General features: G+C 39.9%; 1 pseudogene; it reads left to right on the top strand.

The window, feature by feature from the left end:
* The window catches only part of LOC124605984, a 68,916-nt pseudogene that overhangs the window by 25,831 nt on the left and 22,259 nt on the right, over positions 1 to 20,826 (top strand).

Raw genomic sequence — 20,826 nt, 5'->3', positions numbered from 1 at the left:
TCGTGGCGATAACATATTAGACCTTCTGGTGACAAACAGACCCGAACTATTTGAAACAGTTCACGCAGAACAGGGAATCAGCGATCACAAAGCGGTTACTGCATCGATGATTTCAGCCGTAAATAGAAATATTAAAAAAGGTAGGAAGGTTTTTCTGTTTAGCAAAACTGACAAAAAGCAGATTACAGAGTACCTTATGGCTCAACACAAAAGTTTTCTCTCAAGTACAGATAGTGTTAAGGATCAGTGGACAAATTTCAAAGCCATCGTACAATATGCGTTAGATGGGTATGTGCCAAGCAAGATCGTAAGAGATGGAAAAGAGCCATCGTGGTACAACAACTGAGTTATAAAACTGCTACGGAAACAAAGGGAACTTCACAGCAAACATAAACATAGCCAAAGCCTTGCATACAAACAAAAATTACGCGAAGCGAAATGTAGTGTGAGGAGGACTTTGCGAGAGGCGTTCAATGAATTCGAAAGTAAAGTTCTATGTACTGACTTGGCAGAAAATCCTTAGAAATTTTGGTCTTATGTCAAAGCAGTAGGTGGATCAAAACAAAATGTCCACACACACTGTGACCAAAATGGTACTGAAACAGAGGATGACAGACTAAAGGCCGAAATACTAAATGTCCTTTTCCAAAGCTGTTTCACAGAGGAAGATTGCACTATAGTTCCTTCTCTAGATTGTCGTACAGATGACAAAATGGTAGATATCGAAATAGACGACAGAAGGATAGACAAACAATTAAAATCGCTCAAAAGGGGAAAGGCCGCTGGACCTGATGGGATACCAGTTCGATTTTACACAGAGTACGCGTAGGAACTTGCCCCCCTTCTTGCAGCGGTGTACCGTAGGTCTCTATAAGAGCGTAGCGTTCAAAAGGATTGGAAAAGGGCACAGGTCATCCCCGTTTTCAAGAAGGGACGTCGAACAGATGTGCAGAACTATAGACCTATATCTCTGACGTCGATCAGATGTAGAATTTTGGAACACGTATTATGTTCGAGTATAATGACTTTTCTGGAGACTAGAAATCTACTCTGTAGGAATCAGCATGGGTTTCGAAAAAGACGGTTGTGTGAAACCCAGTTCGTGCTATTCGTCCACGAGACTCAGAGGGCCATAGACACGGTTCACAGGTAGATGCCGTGTTTCTTGACTTCCGCAAGGCGTTCGATACAGTTCCCCACAGTCGTTTAATGAACAAAGTAACAGCATATGGACTATCAGACCAATTGTGTGATTGGATTGTTCCTAGATAACAGAATGCAGCATGTCATTCTCAATGGAGAGAAGTCTTCCGAAGTAAGAGTGATTTCAGATGTGCTGCGGGGGAGTGTCATAGGACCGTTGCTATTCACAATATACATAAATGACCTTGTGGATGACATCGGAAGTTCACTGAGGCTTTTTGCAGATGATGCCGTGGTGTATCGAGAGGTTGTAACAATGGAAAATTGTACTGAAATGCAGGAGGATCTGCAGCGAATTGACGCATGGTGCAGGGAATGGCAATTGAATCTCAATGTAGACAAGTGTAATGTGCTGCGAATACATAGGAAGATAGATCCCTTACCATTTAGCTACAAAATAGCAGGTCAGCAACTGGAAGCAGTTAATTCCATAAATTGTCTGGTAGTACGCATTAGGAGTGATTTAAAATGGAATGATCGTATAAAGTTGAGCGTCGGTAAAGCAGATGCTAGACTGAGATTCATTGGAAGAATCCTAAGGAAATGCAATCCGAAAACAAAGGAAGTAGGCTACAGTACGCTTGTTCGCCCACTGCTTGAATACTGCTCAGCAGTGTGGGATCCGTACGAGATAGGGTTGATAGAAGAGATAGAGAAGATCCAACGGAGAGCAGCGCGCTTCGTTACAGGATCATTTAGTAATCGCGAAAGCGTTACGGAGATGATAGATAAACTCCAGTGGAAGACGCTGCAGGAGAGACGCTCAGTAGCTCGGTACGGGCTTTTGTTAAAGTTTCGAGAACATACCTTCACCGAAGAGTCAAGCAGTATATTGCTCCCTCCTACGTATATCTCGCGAAGAGACCATGAGGATAAAATAAGAGAGATTAGAGCCCACACAGTAGCGTACCGACATTTCATCTTTCCACGAACAATACGAGACTGGAAGAGAAGGGAGAACCGATAGAGGTACTCAGGATACCCTCCGCCACACACCGTCAGGTGGCTTGCGCGGTATGGATGTAGATGTAGATATAGATGTAGTGAATCGGAACCCAAATGCACTTTCATGGGACCGATTACAAATGGTTCAAATGGCTCTGAGCATTATGGGACTTAACATCTGTGGTCATCAGTCCCCTAGAACTTAGAACTACTTAAACCTAACTAACCTAAGGACGTCACACACATCCATGCCCGCGGCAGGATTCGAACCTGCGACCGTAGCGGTCACGCGGTTCCAGACTGACGCGCCTAGAACTGCTCGGCCACACCGGCCGGCTGGAGCGATTATAACTTCATTTTCAGGAAGAAATGCAGAACGACATCTGTTCACCGATAGGTAAACTGAGAAGTCATTGCACATGAATGTTCACATTACAGTAGTTGGCATAACATTTTTCCTGTATGATTACTACAGCTAGAAAGTATACTAGCTGGAGATAGCCTCGCGGTCTAGGGCGTCTTGTCACGGTCCATGCGGCTCCTTCCGTCGGAGGTTCGAGTCCTCCTTCGGGCATGGGTGTGTGTTTTGTCCATAGTGTAAGTTAGTTTAAGCTAGATTAAGTAGTGTGTAGGCTTAGGGACCGACGACCTCTGCAGTTTGGTCCCAAAAGAACTTACCACAAATTTACAAATTTCCTAGCTGGATAGTTTTAATTAGACTTGTTAAGGCACTCCTTCGAATATAATGGTAACTCTAGCCTCCCAGCAGATACGTGGAAAGTGCAGCGACGTCCTTTCAGAGAACTGGAATATATATTTCTTCATCTGATTCCTAAGCGTAGGTCACTACAAAGCCGCCACTGCAGTTGTGAAAACGAAATACCATACGTCCAGTGAAATCCAAGTCTTAACTTTCTCTCATTCTGCGTTACAACAGCAAACCTTCATTACTTACTTTGGATAAAGCATTGGTCTCAGTACCATGAGGATCTCAATTGATTATACAGTACTTCAAATACTTCCTTCATGTCACGAGGAGCCGGCCGCGGTGGTCTAGCGGTTCTAGGCGCGCAGTCCGGAACCGCGCGACTGCTACGGTCGCAGGTTCGAATCCTGCCTCGGGCATGGATGTGTGTGTCGTCCTTAGGTTAGTTAGGTTTAATTAGTTCTAAGTTCTAGGCGACTGATGACCTGAGAAGTTAAGTCGCGTAGTGCTCAGAGCCATTTGAACCATTTGTGTCACGAGGAAGTCCGATGAACGCGGTCATCTACTAGCATCACAGATCAAAGCTTAGAAGTCGCAGAACAATGTTCAGTGTCAGTTGCTATAAAACATCTTCGTAAGTGAGACGTTAGCTCTAACAAGGAAATATACACTCACCGAGTCACCTAAGTCTCTCATCTTTCTCACCGTTGCAAGTCACATACTGTGATGCAACCAGTTCTGCTCTAGCACGATATACTCCTCAAGTACCTACGAGTTTGGAGGTTAAAAATTTTACAAGCCTGCTGAATACTATATACGAGCGCTAGGTGTAGAGTAGTGGAGTAGTCGCTGCCTACTAACGCGCCACGCTACTACGAGCTGCGTTTGTCGCGTCTAACTACGAACTACAACCTCATGCGCAACCTCGGTGATCCACTGCGTGTCGGCTTCACATGAAAGTTCTGATCAGTCGTATTACATAAAAGTATGGTACTTTATCTACACAGCTCTGTATATGATCTGATCGAAAGAGCCGGCCGCTGTGGCCTAGTGGTTCGAATTATTCATTTTACTCGAAGTGGCTCATTGCTGCGCAGAACACTGATGTTGAACCAGGGAGTGCCGTTTCGTGTAACGGCTCTCCAAAATATTTTAAAATTTCAGTGTTGTAGAACACTAAAATGCTGTTATAGCACACTTAACATAACGTCTGTGGTTATTTTAAGTGAAACCTGTGTTACATTTTGAGTGCGCGCGTGAGACGAATTCTGTTTTGTTGTTTGTTGATACCGGCGATGTTCATAGGACACCTGTTGATATATGTGAGTTGTTTGAGCGGAGAGGGTTGTTGAAGGTCTGCGCGCCGTTGGTGAGATACAGCAAGTTGGCATTCCGCACATTGGTTAGACTTTACAACTGTGACGTGTGTTTCACGCCAGTGATACTAGCAGATTCATTTATTAAATCAGAAGAAGCAAGAAACAGCGAATTTACAACATTCACAGGTGATTTGCCATAGATTGTGCAATTTGCAGTAAACAATACGTATGATTTTGCCACTGCTGCTGAAATCGTTGCCAGATACAGCGACGGTGTAGATTTGAATTGTGGCTGCCCCCAGCCCTGGGCAATCAGTGAATGTGTGAGTGCCTATCTACTTGACAAACCACAGTTTGTGAAAGACATGGGCCGGCCGCGGTGGTCTAGCGGTTCTAAGCGCTCAGTCCGGAACCGCGGGACTGCTACGGTCGCAGGTTCGAATCCTGCCTCGGGCATGGATGTGTATGATGTCCTTAGGTTAGTTAGGTTTAAGTAGTTCTAAGTTCTAGGGGACTGACGACCACAGATGTTAAGTCCCATAGTGATCAGAGCCATTTGAACCATTTGAAAGACATGGTGCTGCAGTTGCACAACATGATTCCACATCCATATTCGGTGTCTGCAAAAATACGCATCAAACACGATATTAGGTTGACAGTTGAACTCTGTAGAACTTTGGAAGCTCCTGGATTGTCATTTATATCAGTTCATACTCGAACTGTGTAACAAAGAAACCAGTTAATCAATCAGGAAAACTTGAAACTGATTTCACATTCCAATAGAATACCAGTGGGGGCAAATGGTGATGTCAGGACATTGGCTGACGCTGAGCAACTGCAAGAACTGCAAGGTGCAAAGGTGTAATGTCGGCCCATGGAATACTTACCAACCCAGCAATGTTTGCTGGATACCATCAGACTCCAGTGGAATGCATCCAGGAATGGATAACACTAGCCAAGGCAATGAAGGTTCTCTTCAAATGTTCTCACCACCATCTTGTGTTTATGCTGGAAAAAGTTCTTGCCAAACAAGATCGTCTAATTTTTAACTGTTTGAAAGACGAAGAATCTGTTCTAAAGTATCTCAAAAATTATTTTAATATTTTCCCGAAAGAAAAATCACAGAATTTCGATCCAGCCAATTTTACAGTCTGTGATTATTCATGTGTGTTGAACAGAAGTTTGTCTGAGACCAAAAGTAAACTCTCTGAAGATACAAGTTCAGAAGCTATTTTCGAACATTGGTGTATTTTTAATGTGTAGCAGCTAAGAACCGAAAGCTAATATATGTCCTCTTTAAACATAAAAAATGGTTCTAGGAGCTTCAGTCCGGAGCCGCGCTGCTGCTGCGGTCGCAGGTTCGAATCCTGCCTCGGGCATGGATGTGTGTGATGTCTTTAGGTTAGTTAGGTTTAAGTAGTTCTAAGTTCTAGGGGACTGATGACCTCAAATGTTAAGTCCCATAGTGCTTAGAGTCATTTGAACCATTTTGATCGAAAGTATCTAGAATGCTAAGTAGACCACTAGATGTCACGAGAGGCGAACCTGCCAGTTTAAAAGAAGATGGGAATTATTGTCAGTAAAGCAGCAGTAACTACATAATGGTTCAGTCAGGGGAGCTCAGTGATTTCCATCGTGGAATGTCACCTGAATAACAAATCCACTTTATCCCTTCTAAAGCTGTACTCGATAATGAATCGCGATTCTTCAGAGGACAATGTCTCTCCATCTACGCCCGATATCTGCAGGCACTACGGCATCAGGTCGGAAACAGATCGGAAACGAATTCGGAGATTGTGTTGCTGTTCTGCGCCTTGCTGCAGTTCCGAGGCCCCAGGTTGGTCAGCTGAGTTCTCCTTCCTGTTCCGACGTGTACTGAGAAAAACCTTACGACTGTCTTTGTTTGTCGTTGACCTAGCTGTCACCCTCTTCCGATACTCTCTGCTGTATGGAGACGACTCAACAGTTGTAAAATTACAATCTACAGCCCTCGATTTACATTTGCTACCTCACACTTTTAGGTCACCAATGGCGGGCCTTGTACGTTAACAACCTATCTTGTATCGAATTGGTAGTAATACCGAACAGCCCAATACATTAGAGCAACGATACGTTAACAAGTCATGCCACTAGTCGAGAAGAATACACTTTTTCTCTTTCTGCAGTGGTACTAAACAGCTGAACTCCAACTAATACATACAACAACTTCCTTGCGTGTGTTCTTTATTTATTTATTGCTTGTTTAGTTTGACCAGATTAGAGCTTTAAGCTCTATTTTACATATGGCCCGGAGCAACACATACCAAAGACATCACAAAACTTTCCCAATGATAATAATAGCGATACTAATGATAATAACTGACACTAAAAGCAATCGCAATAATAGTAGTATTAGCAAAGAGCATTTAGAATGACATACATTAGTTTAGCACCCATAATAATATTACCAGAAGTGGCATGTATAAAGGAAGAAAAGAAGATTGAAATGACAGAGACAGTAGCTGTTAGGAGAGAACAGAATATAAATAGAGGATTCTGCCGACAAGGAGTAGGGAAAAGTTGTGGGAGAGTGGGACTGACGAGAATGAGCTGCACAGAGTGTAGGAGAGATGGTTATTGTGATAGAGGTTTGGAAGGCATTTAATTTCACTGATACTTTGAGGAAGATTCTCTGGAAGTCGGGTTTCTGATACAGAAACTGGTTTAGAAAACATGACAGTGCTACGCGATGTTACAGAGAGAATTTTGCTTTGTCGAGAAAGAGCATCTCTGCTGTGCCGTTCAGATAGTAGAATAAGAAATGAAGACAAGTAATAGGGGTGCAGTGATTGACAAGACGATAGAGCAAATATAGATTACTCGCGTAATAGTCTCTACCCTTATCGACATTTAGCCATGATAATTGTTCGTAGACTGCCGTGATATCGTCGAAAACATGTGCGTCACAAACATCCCTCGCCAGTCCCAGCCTGCGTGAGCTTTCGTACGAACGTCCTTGGAGAATGGCATCACCATAGTCAAGTATCGGGAGTATTAGTGTTTCTACGTGATTCTTTTTATGTTCAAAATGAAATACTTTTTTGTACGTCTGTAGTGAGTGAAGTGACGCTGACAACTTACAGATTGTAGCTGTTAGTTGAGTCTAAATGATATTCCTGAATTATCCCCACTGTGCACTGGCGTCACTTAATACACAACCTCGAGTTTCGCATAGCATTGCCTACCGAAATACAGGGTGAAAAGTATTTAAACCGACAAACTCTGCGAAGTTGTAGGGGACATGAAAACAAATATTTTCCCCTAATGTCATTTTTTCCTATGAGGAGTATTTAAAGCGGTGGAGTCCGTATTACGCTCTTCAGTTGTTAGAGGCCGTATTACGATCTTCAGTTGTTCGAGGGCGTATTACGCTCTTCAGTTGTAGGCAACTGCTGTCCACCAGTGTAGTAGTGCATTGTCTCTGTTTACCAATGGAGCGATACACCTGGAGTGAGTACACTGGTATGGTTGGCGCGTACTACGTAGCGCACCACGACGGACGAGCTGCACAGCGGGTTTATCAAGAACAATATCCTAATCGCCGTATCCCGCGTCATACGACCTTTGCTGCTGTGTACCAACGTCTGCGTGAGACCGGATCATTTAGCAGATTACCTGGACAGGGACGCCGTCGCACGGTAAGAACGTTGCAATTTGAGGAAGCTGTCTTGCAGCATGTGAAGCGGGATCCTTCAATCAGAACTCGTACAATTGGACGTAACATGTGGACGAATCAGTAAGAACAGTCCTTCGAGAGCAACTGTTACGTCCATTTTACTTACAGGGTGTCCACAACCTGGAACCAGTTGATTATCCACCAAGAGCACAGTTTTCGCAGTGTTACCAGGAACAGTGTGAAATGCATCCTACATTTCCATCCTCTGTGTTGTTTACCGATGAAGCAACGTTCGGGCGTGATGGAGTATTCAAGATGCACAATTCGCATGTTTGGAGTGAGGATAACCCACATGCCACAGTTACTAGCGCTCATCAAGTGCGGTTCTTCGTTAATGTGTGGGTCGGTGTTGTTGGGGATTGTTTAATTGGGCCGTATCTGCTACCTAGGCCATTGAATGGCAGGAACTATTACAATTTTCTCGCCAGAGCATTTCCAGAATTGCTGTAAGACGTGGCCCTCCCTACAAGACAACCAATGTGGTTCCAACATGACGGGGCGCCGGCACATTTCAGTCTTCGTGTGCATCGATTCCTGGATCGACGGTTCCCAGAAACGTGGATTGGTGGAGGTGGTCCTGTACCATGGCCTACTCGAGCCTTGGTCATAAAAATGGAAAAGTGTTTGTTGGTTTAATTAATCTGCCGGCAGATAAATCTTTCTCTACCGGTTTAAATAATCCTCATAGGAAAAAATGACATTAGGGAAAAATATTTGTTTTGATGTCCCCTACAACCACCCAGAATTTGTCGGTTTAAATACTTTTCACCCTGTATATGACTTATGAGGAGCTGCTCGATCACTGCCGGCCGGAGTGGCCGAGTGGGTCTAGGCGCTACAGTCTGGAACCGCGCGACCGCTGCGGTCGCAGGTTCGAATCCTGCCTCGGGCATGGGTGTGTGTGATGTCCTTAGGTTAGTTAGGTTTAAATAGTTCTAAGTTCTAGGGGACTGATGACCTCAGCAGTTAAGTCCAATAGTGCTCAGAGCCATTTTTTTGCTCGATCACTGTATTCGTTCTTTTTAACTCCCTACGCACAGCCGCTATGCTAGCTGTTCTGCTGGTAACTCTGTGGAAGACGCGAAAGATTCCTTCGACCGATTTCACGCCTTTTTTTCAGTCACCCTCACCAACGCTCGACGGGCACTGTCCGCCATTACATGAGGCCTGCCCGGTGTTGAATTAGCTGTGTTGTTCATTTGCGTTTCCAGTTCACATCACCAACAATTGAGCTCTGAGGTTGGGGACATTGCTGAAATAGTCCAGCTATCGAGCAGCGAGCAGCTACTACTGGCAGCCGTACCTAGATCCAATACCGCGTTTAGTTTAGTTGTGCTTTTGTGAAGCACTCCGGTACCCACGCCTAGAGTAGTGCAATATAAGATTCTTCTGGATGTATAATTGTGTCGTATGCTACACGCTACCGACGCTTCGGCTACTACTGTAGGCGCTCTTTATCAGGGCGTCTACATGTGAGTAGTGATTGCTGCATTATATTCACTTTATTTCAAGGGTAATATTAAACATTTTAAGGGGTGATACTACAGACTAACTAGAATAAAGTATTTCCTATAACATTTGTCCAACTTTTATTGTTACAGACATACAGGTGGCGGAGGACGCAGGGTTCATTTCGCCTGTTAGTACTTGAGATGCAATAGATCAATTTTGTTTTCGTGAATGCCCATAATGTTTCTGTGTCTGGAGCCTCGATCGACCTAAATCCGTCACTGACTACAACTGTATCTGTCGTCATTTAACTAACGAAAAAGTAATTCCGTCGCACGTGTACAGGACGTTCAGCCCCTAGTTCACACGTCTTCCATTTGTAAAAGGCCACCAAATCTGCTTCAATGACGACGAGTAGCATCTGCGGCATCAGTGCCATGCCACCTCTGAGCGAAATAAATGTATTGATAAAACTTTTCTACATTATTAAGCAATTCCATGTGTTTCTGTGAGTTGCCGCGAAAACTATAACGGTTCTTCACGTTTCGTGCATCTCCTGTACCATCTGCTACATCGGGCTGCAGTAAATTGTGCTATGATTTTATCTCCACGTGGTGCTCTAGAATTCATTTGGAGACGCGTGTTGCTCATGGAATAAATATGCAAGCACAGCTCTTTGAGTGTTACGAATATAATTTCTAGAAATATAGACAAACGGCGGTAGACATTGTTTCTGAGGAAGTTTGCCAATCTGATTTCCATTGTCGGTCGCTACCTTTCAGTCATTTTTGGCCCTGCTGTCTATGCTGGGGAATCCATTTTACCAGCACGTCACTTATTGACAAACATGTGTCTTTAATATTTGGTACCTATTTCGTCAAGGATGGAATAAAAAGCCACCCAAGTACTACAATAGATTCCATATTATGTTTATGTATATTGATGTACATGGTGCAGCGCGAAAAATTGCTCTTTTAGAGTTCAAGTCGTGGCGTCACTGTTGGACGAATAGTCAGGAGAGTGAGCGTGGTTTATAGTGACCAACGGGACGTTTGTATCCAATTGTTGTTCAATCGCAATAATACAGTGGGCACGCGAGGAGCGCTCATTTTGTGTAGAAGTGAATTTCTGGAATTCCCACTCGATCATTAGAATGCAGCGTGCTTTTCGTTTGCGATTTGCAGTACTTTCCCGCGGACGTGTTCTTGGACGGCAATCAATTTTGAATTAGGTAAATGCATTCAGAACAACAGGGAATGTGTCATCTATAAGAAGAGGACCTGATAGAAGCGTTAGAACACCCCAAAATGTCAGACGAGTTAGAGCAGCAGTACAGTAATCTCCGAAACACTCAGCTGGGAAACACGCACTTGCTCTTGGCATTTCAAGACGTTCTCTCCACCGGATTCTTCATAATGAACCGAATTTTCTCCCGTGTAAAATGTGCGTGGTCTAGCAATTGTCACTACGGAATTACGTAACACTAACATCTTGTGAAGACATGTTTGCAACCATACCCCGTGTCCCACATGTGTTCTTTTCTGAAGAGGCACGTTTTCACCTCCTTGGACGTGTAAGCAAACAGAATGTGCGGTACTGGAGCGACACGAAGCCCAGGAAAATTCACCATAGACCCCTGCTCTCAAAAAATGGTTCAAATGGCTTAAGCACTATGGGACATAACATCTGAGGTCATCAGTCCCCTAGACTTAGAACTACTTAAACCTAACTAACCTAAGGACATCACACACATCCATGCCCGAGAGAGGATTCGAACCTGCGGCAGTAGCAGCAGCGCGGCTCCGGACTGTGCTGCAAGAGTTTTTCCAGCCGGCTTTCGAGGTAGTGCTATTATAGGATATTTGATTTCTACAAGATGGTGCCACTGCACACAAAGCGAGCATTACCATGAATTTTTTGAGGCAAACTTTTCCTGGAAGGCTTATCTCTCCGATGGGTGATCTCAACTGGTCCGCACGATCACCGAACTTAGACCCACGCGATTTTTTTTCTTTCAGTTTAACTGAAGTCAACGGTGTATTGCAACCTTCCCAACACCTTGGAAGGTCTGCAGATTAATATTGAGGCTGAAATTGCAGGAATACCAGAACATGCTTGAAAGAGCCATGAGAATTTCAGAAAATGCCTGCGGTTTTGTGTGTATTGCGCAGGTACACATTTGCCAGATATGCTGTTTAAACCATGTAATTAGGAACTTCCATTATAGTCCAATATGAGAAAAGTAAAAATCTTTGTTTCTAAGTGTTCATTATTGCTTTATTTCATTCCCAAATCAGCAATATACTGCGCTCCACCCTGTATATATGTGTGGATATATTGTACTGGAGGTGCAATTAATTGTGAAAAGAAAACAATTACTTGAAGTAATTATTACTTGAAGCTAGAAGAGCTGTCTACTGCTCTACGTTGAAAAAGTTTGTGTCGTGAACAAGCAAAAACTCTCATGCCACTTCAAAGTCTCAGTTACTAGAGAATAGAACTCTTTTGTATGTTCTGGCTCACTGTGGCTCACTAGCTCACTCATGAGTTCGTTCGGTAGTTCACCAAAAAGTTAGCCAGAACATACAAAAGACTATACATTTTCAGCTCAAATTCACTCTTTTTTATAAAAGGTGAATGTAAGAAAATAAATTTAATATATTTTTTATAAAATGTGATATTAGAAAATAAATGTAATATAATTTTTTAAAAAAAATAAAAAGCCGAACGATTAGTTCACATTAAAAAAATTGGAAACTATTCCATTTAAAGAATATATAAAAATGAAAAAATCATTGTCGTATAGATAAGAAAACCACGTTGCTATGCTTTCAATTACCCAATTTCAACTACTAATTAAATTTTATGTCTTTTATTAACAATTTTGCATCTCTACTTCTAACTATGATTTTGCAGGACTAATAATTTTTTCCTGTATAAATGGGAGTTGAAAATAAAATGTCAACTACAAACAAAACGAAATATTCAACAAGAGAACATTTTGGAAATAAAGTAAAAAAACCAAAAAGAGATTTGGATTATGGTTACTTACAGAAAATTTAAATAATAATAATAATTTTGTTACAAATGTTGGAAATATTATTCAGAAGAGGAGAAGAAAAATTAAAAGAATTTAAACCGATTATATAACCTTTTTTCGATAATATTATGGTTATTAAAATACCAGATTTTATAGATTGTGATGTAGTAATGAAAAATGGAAAATTTCTTGTAAAAAAGGAAACTTGTGGAAGTTTTAACAGTTTTTTAAGATCTAGGTTTTCTAAATTTAATTTGGCAAGACATGGAGTTAAACCAAAAATTCCATATTTAGCAGATTCCAATAAACAAACAATTGAAGTGACTAAACAAATTATTAAAAAAGATTTAAAAATTATAAAACAAAAGTATAAAAATCCTTTTGTTATTCCTTACAAAATAGAATTATCACATGTTAAACTTGATACGCGTTTAAAGAATTACCAGAAATTTTAGAATACCTTCAGAAGGAACACTACTATTTATTGGATTTAGACATAACACAAGATTTTGTAGGAATTTTTAACAAAGAAGAAATGATCGAATATTTAACAAATAATTTTAATTTTTAAAAATGAGAGAATACAAAGAAGATTGTAATTTAATAGCTAACAACAATAGTTCTGTAGGAAAAGACTCTTAACTTGGATTAATTCTAATTCTAGAGTAAAAATGTTGTTGTTGTTGTTGTTGTGGTCTTCAGTCCTGAGACTGGTTTGATGCAGCTCTCCATGCTACTCTATCCTGTGCAAGCTTTTTCATTTCCCAGTACCTACTGCAACCTACATCCTTCTGAATCTGCTTAGTGTATTCATCTCTTGGTCTCCCTCTACGATTTTTACCCTCCACGCTGCCCTCCAATACTAAATTGGTGATCCCTTGATGCCTCAGAACATGTCCTACCAACCGATCCCTTCTTCTGGTCAAGTTGTGCCACAAACTTCTCTTCTCCCCAATCCTATTCAATACTTCCTCATTAGTTATGTGATCTACCCATCTAATCTTCAGCATTCTTCTGTAGCACCACATTTCGAAAGCTTCTATTCTCTTCTTGTCCAAACTATTTATCGTCCATGTTTCACTTCCATACATGGCTACACTCCATACGAATACTTTCAGAAATGACTTCCTGACACTTAAATCAATACTGGATGTTAACAAATTTCTCTTCTTCAGAAACGCTTTCCTTGCCATTGCCAGCCTACATTTTATATCCTCTCTACTTCGACCATCATCAGTTATTTTGCTCCCCAAATAGCAAAACTCCTTTATTACTTTAAGTGCCTCATTTCCTAATCTAATTCCCTCAGCATCACCCGACTTAATTAGACTACATTCCATTATCCTTGTTTTGCTTTTGTTGATGTTCATCTTATATCCTACTTTCAAGACACTGTCCATTCCATTCAACTGCTCTTCCAAGTCCTTTGCTGTCTCTGACAGAATTACAATGTCATCGGCGAACCTCAAAGTTTTTATTTCTTCTCCATGAATTTTAATACCTACTCCGAATTTTTCTTTTGTTTCCTTTACTGCTTGCTCAATATACAGATTGAACAACATCGGGGAGAGGCTACAACCCTGTCTTACTCCCTTCCCAACCACTGCTTCCCTTTCATGTCCCTCGACTCTTATAACTGCCTTCTGGTTGCTGTACAAATTGTAAATAGCCTTTCGCTCCCTGTATTTTACCCCTGCCACCTTTAGAATTTGAAAGAGAGTATTCCAGTCAACATTGTCAAAAGCTTTCTCTAAGTCTACAAATGCTAGAAACGTAGGTTTGCCTTTCCTTAATCTTTCTTCTAAGATAAGTCGTAAGGTCAGTATTGCCTCACGTGTTCCAGTGTTTCTACGGAATCCAAACTGATCTTCCCCGAGGTTGGCTTCTACTAGTTTTTCCATTCGTCTGTAAAGAATTCGTGTTAGTATTTTGCAGCTGTGACTTATTAAGCTGATAGTTCGGTAATTTTCACATCTGTCAACACCTGCTTTCTTTGGGATTGGAATTATTATATTCTTCTTGAAGTCTGAGGGTATTTCGCCTGTTTCATACATCTTGCTCACCAGATGGTAGAGTTTTGTCAGGACTGGCTCTCCCACGGCCGTCAGTAGTTCCAATGGAATATTGTCTACTCCGGGGGCCTTGTTTCGACTCAGGTCTTTCAGTGCTCTGTCAAACTCTTCACGCAGTATCATATCTCCCATTTCATCTTCATCTACATCCTCTTCCATTTCCATAATATTGTCCTCAAGTACATCGCCCTTGTATAGACCCTCAGAGAGTAAAAATATACAATAAATTTATTTGCCAATTATCGAGTCCTGGATGTTATAAACAACATGGTCACCATAGTATAGATTTTTTAAATTGTCTGATAAATGATTAAAGGAAACATTTGCTTTAAATTACTTAAAGAAAATATAATTACAAAACTGTAAGCAACAATTTATAGTTAAATTAATGCAGATTTCCAAAGACAACAAGAATTCGAGCCATTAACAGACTGTTTAGAATTAATAACAGACAACAGCAAATATTTTGAGAAAGCTTTATTGTATTCTGTTCTAATATCTAAGATGGGGGAAAATTAACAGATTTGTTACGAAACAGTTGTTGTCCTACATAAAACAATCATATGAAATATGTTTATTGTTGTAACAAAAACACAACACAATTAACAGGAAAACAAAGAAAAAGTAAAACGTATAATAAAGAAGAAAAAGAAAAATTAGTTAAATTTGCACTTAGTATTAACTTGTTGCCTATTAACTGTATAAAAATTTTCGAAAAGGCAGAGAATATAATTTCTGTAAGCATGTTTGTTTTGAATGACTGAAATCATCATTCATTCAAAACAAACATGCTTTATAAAACATGGAGAAACTTTCTCCATTTCCTGTTCGAGAAATTAAACCAATTAAAACATTATATTTGCAATCTACCGAAAAGAGAGAACACGAATTAGAAAATTTAAGTGTAGAAGAATGAAAACTAGAATGTTTGGATAAAACACAATCTTTAAAGGAAAAATACAAAAGTACTTTGCAGAAGGAACAAAATATAAGATACACAGAAGAGGAAATAAAATTGTTTTAAACAACAATGGATAGATTTTCCTACAAGTGGAGTTTTTAAAATTTATGGTTTTGTGGTAAGCAATATAAACAAGTTTACAAATGTTCGCATTTGGGTGAACAAAATGATATGAAAATCTGTTTATATTTTTAAAGGTCCCAATAAATTTAAATTGTAGAACTTAAGGAAAATAAAAATATTCTTAAAAAAGAAGGATTTATTTGTATTGCATATAGTAATTTTCGACAATAATTAGAAATGTTTTACTATCCCAAGGAAGAAACATTTTTGGAAATAAATACACATGGTCTTTCTACTTTTAATGGACATTCACTTCCTAAAATAATTTACTTAAAAACAATAAGGATTTTGGAAGACAAAGACAGTTTCTTGTACACTGAAGAAGATAAAGAAATAATCAAAAATGTAAAAATGGGTCAGATATTAGGAAAAATAAAAGTAGTAAATTGTAAACGATTCGAAAATCTAGCAGAAGGATTAGAACTAATTATTTCCAGCATTAAACCCGAAAATTATTGAGGAAAAGTTAGATAAATTTTAAATTCGAAAATATACCATATTTTTGTTGTTACAATTATTGGCTTGAGGAAGAAATTAGAAATAACAATACAGATCTAAATTACAAGATTAAAATTAAACTAAAAAAAAAGTCAACACCAAATATGAATAAAGAAAGACTTGTGTTTATTGTTTAATTTTTATGTGCATCGTTAAACAAATTTTAATCTTGTAATTTAGATCTATATTGTTATTTCTATTTCTCACTACCCCCTGAAGGAGACCTTAGGATCTCTTAATTCTGTAAATTACAATCTAAACATAAATGAATGATGAAGGCAACTAATCCTACTAAATGATAAACGTTGTTCCTGCTTATATATTTATTGTTGATTAAAAACAAACCTTTATATTACAAAGTTTACGTTTCCTAATTCTGCACGGTCTAATATCAATAACGTGAAATGACTGACATCATCTACGTATCAAACACTAGAAGACACTACTTTCAAAGATGATCTATGGTGGTGTGGAGCCTCGGCAGAAATAAACTAACGTGATCATAGCTGTTTAGCTTTTATAGCCCAAATAAGCCGAAGCAATTTGGATGTACTGCGTCTGGGGCGTCAAAGTGATGGTTCTCGTACTCATCTGCAACAATGGAAGAACTCCAGCCACAAATAAACTCTTCCAAACACTAGGACAGCAGAAGACGGTCCTCTGACTAATATATAATACTGTCCTCTCCTCTCTGTCTTCTACAGACAAGAAACGTGAACTCCCAGCCACAAGAATGGAGTTCGGATAATCTTAAAACGCAAGTACAGGCAGAGGAAGTGCTCTTAATTACTGAATGCTGCGTACTCAACGACGACTTCCAACCCGAAGGTGAAGTCCAGAATCGTATAGGTTCACAGCAGTACAGTGCCTGACTGCTCTAACTATAAACTCTACTGAGAGCAAAGACAGCAAGTCCGTCTGTACCAGCAAAGCTTATATCGAGCGACCGTCACACACGGGCGCTCACAACGGAAGACCTCGTTCCTCCACCTCTGGCATCCCAGCAAGGCGCAGGTCCCCAACATCGTAATTCCGAAAACGAATCATATTCCCGAAACCACGGAACATTCTCCCTCTCTACAGATTCTTCTGAACGCCGACCAACCATATTTTAGTCTTTTGTCGTCCAGTGCGGAAAGTTTGCGAGGGAAAACCTATACTCGTACAGTGGCACGCTTCTGAGTAAAAATCCTTGAAAATAATCAAGCCTATGTGGTTTCCGAGGTGCCGCTTCTCCGTTCCTCTCACCTGCGTCCAAGATTTTCAGCGTTCGCAAGTATTATCCGGTTATCCTTCCGGCCCCTACTTCAATAGCGGCCAATAGCGGTCGGTTGCCCCTGCATTGTGTCTTCGCGCTCAGGTGTCCAGACTGTACGCCTTGGCACTTCCTGTGTGGAGCTGAACCACGACACCTGTGTGGGCCTTCCACCCAAGGCTTGATTCCATCTGCCGTTCCATTTCCACTGTCATTCCCACCTCCAATGGTAGAGTTAATCATTCATTACGCTGTTCTAATAATAAAGACACTCCATCACCTTTCATGCAATAAGCATTAACAATTATACAAGGCGTACGTGACAATATCAGTCTCCTTTACATATTGATATATACGATACCACGTATCACCAAATTGTGTTTGTAGATCATGGCAAAGTATGTGGATGGGTGCTTGTAAGGTGCGAAATCATAGGCACCTTACACTATTACTACAGAAGTAGTTAGCACATACGCAATGCTGCGCTTTTCATTTGCAATTATGATACTTTTCTGCCAAGAAGCGACAGAAGATTCAGTTAAGGTAAATTTGTTCTCATAATTCTTCTGTCTAGTACTTCTAGATTCTTTAATTTATAATTCTGTGCCAGGTCTTCAGTTGCAAAGAGGAAATCTGGTTTTAGCTCCATGTTGTAACGCATTAGCGTTGCATTTCTTGATAAGAAGTTTCTTTGTAAATATTTTTGCTTTTCATTATAATTTTTCTATCTTGTGTATCTTTTTATGTATTACAGATGTTTCTAACTCATTTTCTTGAATTATAGATCCTGCATAACTGAACTTTTCATTATTTTCTGTTTTTATCTTAGCGATAAATTTGGTCTTCTCTGGAGAGAAAAGACCGTTCATAATTCCTTATCGCAAAGAGCAGCGTGAGCTCTTCATGTTTGGACACATTGTAGCGCCAAGATTTTTCCGTTGAATACCAGGTCAGCTTGTTGTTGGCAGAGGGGATGACTATTGGGAATGATCGGGCTTCCTAATTCAGCTTGAAACCATTACCAGCAACACGAAAACCTTGGTCAGAGCCAAGGAATTGGAATTAATTCTATTTTAGCAAGTCTCTTGTGGGGGGGGGGGGGGGGGCATCTTCGCTGCAGTTGTTTATAAACTGCAGTAGTTCACAAGCAAAACTCCTTTTGTATTCTACACATCACTTTTTGTTTTATTCTGCAACCAGATGTGTTTCAGCTGCAATATTATCTGATTCTGTCGTTGTTGCACACTGGTTACAAATTTAAAACATTTCGGATAAGTTCTTTGTTAATTAAACAGAAAGGTACTTATACAGATCAGCGTCTAATTCGTTATTTGAAAACCAAGCAGATTTCCCTCATGTGGAAGACAGACTGAAAGCCTTCAGTTCCTCCTGGACTCAGTGAGTTTTCTTAATATTACATTATATGTGCCAATTTCTGTGTCTAGAGTAGGGTTTCCCAAGCTATGTTCCGCAGAACACACATGTTGCACAGGCAGTGAGTAAGTGCCCCGCAAAAATTATTAATATCACGGCGCCTTTCCGACGTTTCGAAGATATTAATTATTTTTTAATTTTTTATTGTGATTTATATGTAGTTAATTACGATTTAAAATTTAAGTAATCACTGGACAAAACAAGTGTTTCTCATTTTTTAAAATTTTTTATTTACCTTCAAAATAAACAAGGTGCTCCATCAAAGTACAAGGATCTCAACGTGTTCCGTCAGAGAAATGTTTGGGAACCCCTGGTCTAGAGAGTAATGTATTTATGTAAGTATTGCCAATTGGCCCTCTTTTTGCTTTCATTTTCTCTTTTTCTTTGTATGTCTGTTGATATAATTTTGCGTGTGTGTGTGTTTGTGTGTGTGTGTGTGTGTGTGTGTGTGTGTGTGTGTGTGTGTCTACACATATTATTTAATTATATACTTAGAAGAGGAATGGTATTTGTGATCATCGATAGGAAGAACTGTTTATCACACTAACTGATGATATTAGAGAAACATCTCAGTAGATGATCACAAACCCCCCATTCCCCTCATTCCCCTCCTAAAATTGTATTGACACACACAAACACCCACACACAGTCAAAATTATAATAAATACAGATATAGTCAAAGGAAAAGACAAATGAAAGCAACAAGCAAGAAGCGCGGAACGGTTGGTAACACTTCGAAAAAGAAATGACAGTCTAGACATAGAGAATAGCAGTGAAAGTGTCATTTTACGAAAACACAGTGAGTACACGAAAAATTGTAGGCTTTCAACCGATTTTTTTACATGTTGTAAAGCTGCTTGGTTCTCAAATAACGACATAAACTCTGATCTGTAAGTGCCTCTCCATTTTATTATAAAAAGTTGCAAGAAATGTTTTAAATCGATAACGAATATGTTACGACGAACAATATCATGTTGCATTGCAGGACAGGAGCTGAAGAAGCCATGTTAAAAAGGCGAAACACTTCTAGGGACATAAATAAAATAAAAAATATGTGTGCAGCATCCAAAAGGTGTTTTGCTTGTAAAGTGCTGCAATTTAATTTAGCCTTATTTCTGGGAAAATGCGTCTCATTCAAAAATTAGAGAAGTAGTGTTTGTTTGTGTAACAGTTTGTGTATGTAATTTAACCCTACTAGAAACTTAATCTCACGATGGTGGAATAGAAAATCTGAGTTTGCACGAAATGTTATGTGAAATAACTGGCTTGGTCTTATTTTCCCGACCGTGTCAACTTAGAATATCTCAAGTGCGCCAATATTGTTCGCAACAGCAAATGGGGCTTCGTAAAATTAAAAACCAAGCAGGTCCTGAATAATTACTACAAATCGTAGCGATCTCAGTGAGATAGTCGTAATGGTGGCTAATCAGACATCGGCCAATCTGGTTATTCGCCCTCGTACAATTAGACTCACCGGCACTTCCGCTGTAATACCTCTCGATAACATATCAAGGATATTAGTGGTACAAAAGAAAAGAATATGACACAGTGTTTGAACAAAAATGAGTGATTATTCTCACTTGAAGAAACTTACATTGATACATGGGTCTTAACAGATCCCGGCTAGAAGTAGGAAAGGTGACAAGGGAAGTACTGTAATAAGTAAAGTACGTCACATAAAAAACGGATATTGTTTTACAACGACAACTTATTTCTAAAATGATTACTAAAGACTTTGCGCATTATCACTGCATGGTTTTACATACAGGGTGAATATTAATAGAACCGAAAACTGCTGGGACGGATTCCTGACTGGAAATGGACGATATGCGTGCAAAGACAACAAATCGTCCCAGAAATCAGTAACGAGTTGCGTCGCATACACGTCAGAACAGATGTTAAAAGTGGTGTTCATGGGGTTTAAGGTGGTAGGGATAGTAGCGGTTGTCATCTAGGATATACCGGGTGATCAAGAAGTCAGTATAAATTTGAAAACTTAATAAACCACGGAATAATGTAGATAGAGAGGTAAAAATTGACACACATGCTTGGAATGACATGGGGTTTTATTAGAACCAAAAAAAAAAAAAAAAAGAAGTTCACAAA

Source organism: Schistocerca americana, chromosome 3 (genome assembly GCF_021461395.2).
Source record: "Schistocerca americana isolate TAMUIC-IGC-003095 chromosome 3, iqSchAmer2.1, whole genome shotgun sequence".
Lineage (NCBI taxonomy): Eukaryota > Metazoa > Arthropoda > Insecta > Orthoptera > Acrididae > Schistocerca > Schistocerca americana.
The sequence above is the reverse complement of the archived record's forward strand: the minus strand, read 5'-3'. Positions and strand labels throughout refer to the sequence as shown.